Source organism: Pinus tabuliformis, chromosome J (genome assembly GCF_031772625.1).
Source record: "Pinus tabuliformis cultivar Carrire ecotype Pingquan chromosome J, CPIR1, whole genome shotgun sequence".
Lineage (NCBI taxonomy): Eukaryota > Viridiplantae > Streptophyta > Pinopsida > Pinales > Pinaceae > Pinus > Pinus tabuliformis.
The window spans coordinates 1,237,323,880-1,237,335,005 of NC_142295.1; the positions used below are offsets into that span (position 1 = coordinate 1,237,323,880).

The 11,126-nt window shown below is 42.8% G+C and overlaps 1 pseudogene; it reads right to left on the reverse strand.

Annotated features, from left to right (window-relative positions):
• Positions 1 to 7,333, reverse strand: part of LOC149231649 (uncharacterized) — a 56,059-nt pseudogene extending 48,726 nt beyond the window's left edge.
• Positions 7,334 to 11,126: the final 3,793 nt, after the last annotated feature.

The window sequence follows — 11,126 nt, forward strand, 5'->3', positions numbered from 1 at the left end:
CGGCCAGAACTGAAGATATTGAATTGGATCGTTCGTTAGGCGCGTCAAGTCGGGTAAATCTAAAGTCGCAATAAACGGTAACTGCCGGTTAGGATCTCTAAAACTCTGAGTCACAATACCAGCCCCAGGAGGAGGATATCCAGGATAACTAGGAACAGGAGTCGCATTTGGGATATTATATCCTCCTGGAAAACCAGGATTAACCGGACCGTACTGGGGTTGCTGAGGTTGTTGATAAGTGTACCCAGGATACGGTTGATACTGGTAAACCGGTTGTTGGGCAGCTTGCCCAGGTTGATACTGTCCCTGGTACGGAGGTTGAACAAATTGAGGTTGAGTAGTAACAACCGTACTTGTACCAGGTTGGCCTGCAGGCATCTGGACTGTGGTTTGAACCGTAGGTCCAGACAACGGTACAGATGTCTGAGGAGTGGTTACAGGGACAGTAGAAACCGGAGCTGCCGATACTCCAGAAGTAAGCATGGTAGATGAAGCGGTAGTTGCTGCAGCCGTGTGAGGTGGAGTACCAGGTGCAATTGGCGGCTGAGTAACTACTGAAGTTACAGGGGTCTGAACACTTGACTGGACAGGTTGCGGTTGCTGGGGTGGACCAGGAACTACAGGTTGTCCTGCTTGAGGTACCGACTGTATACTTGGTTGCGACATCTGTTGACCCTGTGACGGATCCCATGTTAACATTCCAGGGTATTGACTCGTAACAGGTTGAGGATACTGAGATCCATAGCCGTATTGAGGATAGGGTTGATAATTGTAAGGTGCAGTCCCATATGATTGCCCTTGAGGTGGTTGATAACCTTGACCAGGGTATTGACCCGTAGGTTGATAACCTTGAGGTAAATACGAGTACTGGGGTTGACCTTGACCTTGAGGTTGGTATCCTTGAGGTTGATACCCTTGGGGTTGATACCCTTGGGGTTGCCATCCTTGAGGTTGCCATCCTTGAGGTTGATATTGATACTGAGGTTGACTTTGGGGTACATATTGAGGCTGGGGTTGATACCCTTGGGGTTGATACCCTTGAGGTTGCCCCCCAGACACGAATGAAGTACCTTGAGGTTGCCCCCCAGGCATTAACGAAGGTTGCCCCCCAGGCGGTAATTGGCCACCTTGAGGTTGGTTAATGGGAGTTGAACCTGACATCATATAAACATCACCTATACTCAATGGTACATTACCACTGTTTCCAACTAATAACCCATGATCAATGGGTTGAGGAGATGCTCCCGCAAAGGTACCAGAAAGTGATTGATACCCAGTAGGAACAGAAGGACCGCCATGTAAAAATGATTCAGGACTTTGCGTAAACACAGATGACTGACCAGACATATTTACAGGAGTATGAATTCCTCTAGGTGAAAAAGGAGTACGAGGTGTAGAAAAACCTACTGAGTTGTCTAAAAAATTGGTTAATGCAAGGTACCAAGATTCACTTCTAGGAGGACTGTAAAAGATGGATTCACGCTCCCTTAGATCAAGGGTAATTAGATCTTCAGAATCAGAAACGCCTATTTCTTCCTCTGGAACAAGTTCTTCTATAGCAATTAATCCAACAGGAAGATTTTCGGTGATAATTCTTTCTATTCTTGGTGAATCAGGAACACTAGGAGTTGGAGTAACAGGTTCAGAAATTTCAGGTTCTTCGCCTGTTTCACTGGCAGATGAAAAACTACCAGCAAGCTCGGAAACTGTAACAGCTTCGGGATTGTAACCTGTTTCTAAACTTTGGTAATCTGGATGGACTACCAAGGAAGATTCTCCTTCTTCAGGTGAACCTACTCTACTGCCACTAGGAGGAGTTACAAGGACCTTTAAACCCTCTAAATTACTGGGGTCGTCTCGAGGAGGTGAACCCCTAAGTTCACGGGATCTTCTCAACAATTCGGCCACAGAAACAACTTCAGGAGACTGGCCCGCAATTCGACGGGATCGTCTCGGTAATTCCGCCACAATTAATGATTTTTAACTACAACACACGAAAACAAAGTAAAAAATTTCAAATCAAACCACCTAAAGTCTTCTAAAGAACCAAACAAATTTGAAGCACACGCCTAAAGAATCTAGAGCGTCAAAGCACACACAAACAGTATCTTCCGGACCAAAAGCGCTAGTTGGTGATTAGGTCCAACCTCGCAGGATTCAGTACAGAAATGGCGGGTGGAACAGTTACGCCGACAACCTGCTTAATGAATAGACTGGACCAAGTTCCTCCACTTTAACCGTCTCGAAGTGAAGCGAACCCCCCAGAAAATCCAAGTGAGTATAGCCGACGTCTGCTCCAGGTACAGTGGGACCTTCCCTCCACCGTCACCTTGGGTAGAATCCTAGATATTATGGTCACTAAGGTTACCAATCACAACAATTACACCTGGGGGAACAGTCTAAACTCCGACAGCACGCAAGGGCAGAGTAACAAGCTCAATCCCCTTACCGGCTCCTTGACAGTAATCCAAGGTTTACCGATAAGTGACCCCTGGCTCCTCGACAATGGTTAATCCGAGGTTTACCGTTTGTAATACGTACTGTCTGGCGTCGTTCCCAACGAGGGAGGAATGATCCCCTCACTGGTTCGGACACGAGCTCGTGCTTCTCCTTTAAGAGGAGCTTTCCCAGAATGTAACTGAAACAATTGGATTTATTCTACTCAAGATAGACTATCTGTTTGGTTTTGTAGTCTTGGAGAGTTAAGTACTCACCTACTCCAAGACCCTAGCCTAAGCTATGTTGGTGCTTTAGAGCCCTAAAAAATAAAAATTACTAGATTGATTTTAATTTAAGCGTTACTTTTAAGGTTGTTTCTTAAGTCAAAAAGTGATGGAAGTGAAACTAGTGGTGTGTTGACTCGACTCGAATCCACTACAAAATGCACCTAGGATGATTTACCCACTACTTTACTTTTTCGATGAATTGTTTTAACTAAAAAGTTGAGAGAATGCAATCTTTATAAAAGCAACTTCTTAATTGAAGACAATCAAAGAAACAATTCGTTTTTCTTTTCCAAGCATAAAAACATAACCTCTCTTTACATGCACAAAAAAACTCTTTTCTTCTTTCAAAAACAAAAAGCTACTTGAAACAAGACTTTTTAAGAAGATGTTTTTGTATTTTTCTTTTAATAAAGCAAATAAATCTAATATAACCAAAAATCAATCTTAACGACTATTAAAATCTATGAAAATCCACTCATAAGCAAACTAAAGGCAAATTTATTCTAAGCAAGTTTAACGAGGCCAAAACTAACAATGATTATTCTAAGGTGTTTTACTTGATCACAATCAAATCAAGGACTAGCTTATTGCAGAACCAAAAACTAGCCAAAACAAAACTCTAATCTTTTTGTTCTTTTTGTAAAATGGAAATCAACACTTTATAAACAAGCAATTCGAAATTTGACCCAAAACAACTTAAATGGTAAGCTGCTCACACAAGGAGACTTTACGACAGGCCTGACTTCTAAGAAGGTTGACTAACCAGAGAGATCTAAGGCTGGACAACTTTCTACTATCAAAGTCACTACAAAACCTATCCAAAAATCAAACCCTAGGTCTAAACTTCGTTGAAATCCACTAAAACACTCAAAGCTCACAAAACAAGTTCAGGTGAAAATTCTTGACAGGGTACTAAAGGATCTGGGCAGAAAACACTAAGGAAAAACAAAATCTAAAAGCAATTTAAAGCAAAAATGGAATTTTCTTAAAGTTTACAGGAAGACGCAGGCAACCCGTTACAACAGGTGCGGGCCCGCTCTGTGCAGACGGCAACAGCGCGTCCAAAGACGCACTGTGCAGTACTCAGAGGGTGCGTCCTTCTGGAAAAAGGAAGAAAAACCAAATATAACTAAATCTAAAGCTAAGCCACCCAAATACTAATTCTCACAGTCAAAAACCAGAAAATAAAAATGATTTTCTCAAAGCAAAGTTCACATAAAGGAAAAGACTCTCTCATTAATGGATTCCCCAGCGGAGTCGCCAATTTGTCACACGGAATTGGTCAAGGGTGCGGACACGACTGACCTTCCTAGAAGTCTAAGACATTCTAATGACAAACAAGACAAAATGGAGTGATCTTTCTCTAAATACACCTTTTACAACATGAAGACTACAAGTGTTTAGGCTTACCTTATTCCAAAATGCTGTTGTTGTAGTTTGTCCTTGCCAATCCGGATGAGCTCCTCCTTCAAGTCAATTCCTGCAACCACAAACAATCAAACAATTACCAAGCACTTGCATTTCATATAATAAAACATATATTCAACATGCAGACCAAGGAACACATGAAATAACTCATTAACACAAGCTATTGAGAAAAATAAACCAGTTTGTATTAATAACGAAACAAAGAAACTCTTACAACCTGGCCTTGGTGTTGTGCAAGTTCCTCCCAGGGTCCATCAAGGGTTTTCCTCTACTTTGACAAAGCTCACCCACTTCCAAGTAGAATCAAGTAAAGACAATCTCTCCTCACAAAGGCTCTAATGGAAGACCTAAATCCTGCAGCATTTACCCAAAGAAAATGTATAGCTCCAACCTCCCCTCCCTCTGGCTCAATGTCTTTATTTATAGTGCTGTAAAGAGGTTATTCAGGTCCACTATCAATGGGATCATCCCCCTCTATGGGTGGGATAGCTCCCTTATTGATGGGATAAGTTCCCTCTTAATAGAGATACATGAACCAACTGGAGGCGCATCCATTTCATCAAACCGACCTCTAGAATGTTCTAGAAGTAACCACAAGTAACTTTTTTAAGATGAAACTCGCGCATTTTGCCTTTTACAGAAGGACGCACCTGTCCCTTAACATACAGAGCGTCCATGGACGCAGCTTTTGTGAACATGGTCAGCGTCCCCGCAGGTAAGGCTAGAGAGAACCTGCGACCCCAGAGATAAACATAGTTTTTACAAGACTTTCTCTCTTTTTTGAGTTTGAGATGGATAACAGAGGCATGAGACTTGCCTAAAAGGGGTAGCATGACTGTTGATTTGAGCCATACTAACTGTAAGTAGTCAAGGTGACATTTTTTAGTGTAACAGTCCTTTCCTTTCTCCATGTTATCACTCAGGTTTTCCTTAAGCTCCGGAAAAGGATACGACCGAGGTAACCACATACCAACTTTGGACTGCAGGTTCTAGCCAGCCTGCAATCAGAGAGGGCTCTCTCTTTTAGATTTAGCTTTGTTGAAAAGGATTCTAGGCTAGGTTTTGAGTTCAGAGGGTTTTTGTTTTGTTTTTGGTGGGAAAATTGATGTCTTTAGACAGAGAGGCAAGGCATAGTCTGGAAGTTTCAAACCATTCGGCATGGAGTCGAGGAGGATAACTGCTAGTACATTTCTTTGGTCACAAGAGAGGGAAAATGGAGCAAGATAGCTGCGCATGAAAAAGTATTTCAGGTTTAAATGATGGAAAGAATGCTAAGTAATGAGAGGCAGTTAAGAATCTCTCAATCAGCTTAACAGATGGGGGTAACAGAGCTCTACCTAGGGGCAGTAAAGAATCCCTAGATAATTGGCAAACACAGATGAATCGGGGTAAATATGAGCCTGGGGGAATTCACATTCATAACCAATTCATTTAGAGGAAAACATAAATAAACAACAGAAATTGAGCGTAGAGTGTACTTAAACAAATTCTAAGCTATTCTTTCTTTCTGCTATTTAGACAGTGGTAAACAATAAACAGAGGTAAGATGCACTTATTGCTTCAGACTGCAACACAAGAATTCCATCTTCATATCTCCAAAAACATTCATTTACAACAGACAGTTTGCTCTCCAAGCTTTCAACAATCTTTGATTATAGAAAATAACAGGTATGCAGTGCGAGTCTCTCCTGGAATACATAAGCCCACCAACCCTTTTAACAACACAGCAGGTGGTATTTATACAAAATTTGGATACAAAAATATCTAGACGAGAAGTTAATAGCTGATAACTTCTCTACCAACTCTTAAGGAGTGATTGATGAAAAAGTAAATGCTAAAATAAATACAAATGCAACAATTGTTTACTTATGGCGGTAGATGTTGACTTTTGAGTCAATAGGGCTGCGTTCTTAGAAATCCGCGCTCTTGAGTTTGCCATCTCAGTGTTATTGCTTTGTACCTGTTCCCACCTGTCTTGTGCGTTCCTTCATTACACTGTCCTGTGCATTCTGTGCCTTATCCTGTGCTTCTTGCTGACCTGTATCTGACATAGATTTTGAAATGAACAAAAAGAGGAAAAAACTGAAATCACTTGGGCAATACAGCCAGCATTGCCTGCCACCAATTCTCAGAAGGCAGCTGATGCCTTTGTATTTTGACAAGTGTTTCATCGGCCTCTGTGTACTTGTAATAACTGGGTGGCATATCAAACAGATGATTGACCTCATGCTCCAGGTAAAATAAGCTTCCAGCTTGTCGTAAAGTGTCTGTCCTGTAGGCGGCCCTGCCTCTACTGTAGAACTTGATGCAGCGGTAAGCTGATTTGTGACAAAATTATTTAGCCTGGTAGCATATTGGTCACATGTTAATAGTTTTCCAGCGCTGGTCAACAGGCTGGGCAATCCTCTAATCGGTAGTACTGCAAGCTTTACGTCAAAATTGTCTACATCTCTCTGTATATCCCGACATCTTGCCTCCAGAGTTTGCACCAAGATTCTTAATGTGAGCACACCTTTTGCTGTTAATATGGCGTTTGTTCTGTTCATGATATGGAGTGCTGCCAGCTCTTCCCTAGTTTGATGATTCAGAAAGTTGATCATTCTGTTAGCCTGCTCAGGCATGTTTCCTAATGCTGCCTTATCTCTCTGGCTTTCAAGCTTAGCACAGCCAATCAGTTCCACCTGTTCATACATGGCTTGAATTGACCTCCATTGGCCAGTGATTGACTGATTTATTTTGGCCCACAGGATCTTCTTTATTTCAGCCAAAGTTTTGTCCAAGGATAATTCTTTCTCCAAGGTTTTGATTCTGTCCCTCAGGGCTTTGATTTCCCTTGATTTCTCACCCACCGTCATTTTGGACTTATCATATTTTTCTTCTAGTTTAGCCAGCTTTTCTATGGCTTCCTTTATTTCTGTTGCCTGAAGTTTAAGTTTATTGACAGCTTCTGTCAAATCATCTACGCTCATGCTTGCTTCAGGTGCTGTTGTTGTTGATGTTGTAGCTTCTGTAGCTATTGTTGTGGCTGGAATAATTGGAGGGGTCACTGCTGCTTGTGATAGAGGATCAACAACAGTTAAGATTGTTTGAGGAGGCTGCGAGGTCGACTCTCCCTGCTTTTCTTGCAGTGCTTTCTCTAATTCCCCTTCTAAATCGATTACTCTTTGTTTTAGCTTCATAATCAAATCCAATTGATCCTCAGCTTCTTTTTCTTTCTGCAGTTCTCCTGTTTGAGGGTGCTCAGTAGGAAGCAACCTCAATCTTTTCTTCAGTGCAGCAATATCATCGTCTTTCTTTTTCATAAGGGTCCTGACACCCTTAGGATCCTTAGGATCATGACCTAAGTCCACAATAATCTCCTCCAGTGTTTTAATTCTATTATCCTTGGCTGTGGAGGACAATCTTTCAAAATCCAGCTGAGTGTTGGTATTCTTCAATGATTCTTCTAACTCATGGGCCAATGTGGCCTTTTCAGCAAGTGTAGCATAAAGCATTTCGGCTGTCTGCTTGTGTAATTCTATTTGATCCATTGGGTGGATGTCCTTGGACAGGACCTCTAACCTCGTTTTAACAAAGTCTGCGGCTGATTGTGGCTATTGAACTCTGGGATTGAAGTGGCTCAGAATCATCTTTTCTTGCTTTATATCAAATGCTGCCATCAGTCTTTCTTGTTTGGCAGGTGTTGCCTTTAAAAATTGCTTATACAATTGCACCCTTAGTAGCTCATTTTGAGCTTTGATTTCTTTGAAGCTGGCCTTGGTGCTAGCTGGTTTTTTGCCTTTTTGAGTGGAGGATGACACCTCCATGCCTTTTTGTTTATCTTGCTCTCGCTGAAAAGAGCTTGTTGGTGTATGCAGGCTTTTTTCCCTTCTCGTGCATTCCACAACCTCTTCACTGACCTCCTCCTCAACTGGAGAATCAACCCTTTGTCTCTTTGATTCAGGCTGCTGCACAGACCCGCTAGCAGGTGTGGAATCTTGTCGGTCTCACTTCCTGCCCCTTTCCTCGTGGGCAGGCGTTTGCAAAGGTGGCACTTGTAGTGCCTCTGTTTGTTGAGGAGGGGTTTGCCCTTGAATTTGCTCCATTGAGGTGACCGGCTGCTCCGTGACCATTTGCTCTGTCTCCATCGGTTCCTTCCCTTTGGCTGTACCTGTTGTTGATGTAGAAGCTCCTTGGGAAGCTTGTGAAGCTGCAGCTGTAGAAGTGCCCTCTTCAACTTTGTAAGGCAGCTTGAAATTTACCTGGTCATCAGAATCTAAGTCAAGGATTTTTTTAAGATCCCTAGCAGTTTGTTCCAAGATTTCCTCTTTACTTAATTCTTCCACTAAAGTTCCTTGCACCCATGCATCCTGATTAGCATATTTTTCAATGTCTGGGTATTTGCAGTGGTCATAGGGTATCAACCTATATTTGACCCTTCTGGCATTAATGAAGCCAAGTGGGTCATAAGGGACCCACCAGAAACTCCTTTTCAATTTAAATTGATCCTTGAGTATTATGTCAGCCTCTTGCCAACCATCCTTCTTATTCATGATGAAGGGGCCTAGGCGGTCTTTGAATTTCAGTTGTGCCTTCTTTTTGGTGCTGTGAAAGTGAGTCAAATCTGAATTTATAAGCTGCCTGTAGTATTCTAATGCAAACAGTCTCATTGGCACATATCTCGGGAGCCTGTATGGACACATCTCACAGCCATAAACTCTGATGACAGTATGGTCTTGATATAGGTACCAATCACCTAATTTGTAATTCTTAGACAGCTGTAAGGTCTTTTGCATTTCATAGGTTAATCTAGGAGGAGGAATCTTCATTAGGAGGCAGGAGACCAGATAGACAAACAGGTCAATGAATTCACAATATGAATAAGGAGAGTGCTGGACTTGATGAAATACAGATGACCAAAAGACAACAGACCTCCTTTCTCCCTTTAAGTCCAGTTTCTTGATAGGGCATTGGAAAACTTCAGATTGATAAAACATGAACAAATGATAAATATAGGAGGAATATTTGAAGATTCCCTGCCTATCTAGTCTAGTGAGCTGGTCATGGATTTTATTTGATATGAACCTGGTATAATTGTACTTGACATCAGGAGGTTGTCCTTGGCTGAAAGAAGACAATATAACCAGTACTGTCTCGTCTATGAGTTCAGTTGTTGTGAATCCCAACACATAAGATATCATATCCACCAGTAGCTTGCCCACCTCATTGAAATGGTCATAAGGAAATGGAGGTGGTTCCTTTGGTTGGCAATCTTCTCTCATAAATGTCTTAGCAATCACTTCAATCTTGGTACTAGGGAACCAGGAGGCCTCTTCTAGCAAATTATTTATGGAGAAGGGAAATAGCATTTGAGTCTCTTTGAAGTTCAACATCTGGTTGATGGAGTCAGGAGTAGTGTAGAAAAGCATGCTTCCAGATGAAGACTTGACAGCCCTTTGACTAGTTCATAATTTGCAGCGCAGAGGTGAATAATCTCAAGAAACATATTCACAGAAGGGAGGAAAAAATGGGGCAGATTAGACTCCCAAATGCCATATATGTCAGATTTGTTTATGAAGCTATTTCTCAGCTGGCAGTAGGTGTGTAGATGATTCCTTTTGGCAATGAAGTCTTGAATAAGATAGTCTGTATCGGCCAAGGGCATGGACTCAAGCTCTTTGGTAGGCGGGTTGATGGGAGTAACGTTCAGAGTAGATGGAGTGGCCATTATGCAACTTTTGAATGCTTGAGCTGAAGGAGGACTAATGTAACAACTGGCTATCAATTTTGCTTGTAATAATCAGCAGGAGCAGGTAAACTGAACTGAAATGTAATAGGAGCTTGACATCTTGAGAGTTTATGATGTAAGGGATCAATTTCGCAAAGTTTTGGGTCAATTTCCCTTTTTTTTAGTGAATTCTCTAGAGCTAGAGATTGTGAAGAACAACGTAGAGGAGCAGAGGGAAATTTACAGTTTCAGTGAATGGATTTGGACAACGGAAGAGGGAAAAAACGGGGAAATGTCGAGCTTCTGCGAGATTTTTTGCTGGGGGTCGAGCTTTAAACAGAATTCGCCTGCAAAAGTGTAAATGGGCATCAGGTTTTTTGAGACTTTTCTGGAGTAAAGGGTTTCCAGTAGGTTTAATGGGGTCTGAGGCGCAGCAGAGTTACAAATTGTGGAATTTTTGCAGGTTCACAGTATGTGCAACAGATAAAATGCAAGCATAGGAGCCAAAGTGGGAAAATATGGAAAATACCTGTTTTGAACGGCGCCGAAAGTTGATGAATTGATGCAAACTAGGTTACGAACTTGAATTTCCGGCCACAGCAGCTTAGTTGGTCGCCTTGAAGCTTTGGGAGTGAGAAAATGAATAAAACAGGGGACCAGAGCGTTCAAATGAACCCATAAAAATGAATTACGATGGTCGTCCGTGCTCTTTTGAGCAAAAAATTGACATTTGGCGCTTTTGGCGCTTTTACGGGATGATGTTAGCATGACGTCATCGGCGGGTCCCGGTGTACGGAAGGATGACATGGCGGGATGATGTCGGTAGATGATGTCATCATGTACGGACAGGTGACGTGGCGGTATGTTGGCAAGGACACGGTGGCAGGGTGAAGGTACACAAAGTATGAGGTGGTGGCGACGTGGCACGACGGCAGTGGTGAGGAGATGATGTCATAGGGGAGGACGTGGCGCTGGAGTCACGCAAGCGAGGGTGGTAAGTGGTTTTGGGCGCACCGCCTTAGCGCCTGGGTGGTTTTGGGGGGAGGGGCTCCGCCACACCCGAGAGCTTGACGCGTGGTGGGAGTACGACGGCAAAACCGCCGAACTCCCGGACGCTAAGCCTTGGGCAGTTGGCGCGTGAAAAGGCCCGTCCATCGTAGATCTGGGGCGGGCCAGATCCAACGGCCGGCGGGGAGGACAAGGCAACAGAGGGTTAGGGCGGGGACTCGCCCACTATTTTGTTTAATTATTGATGCTGCCGGGGG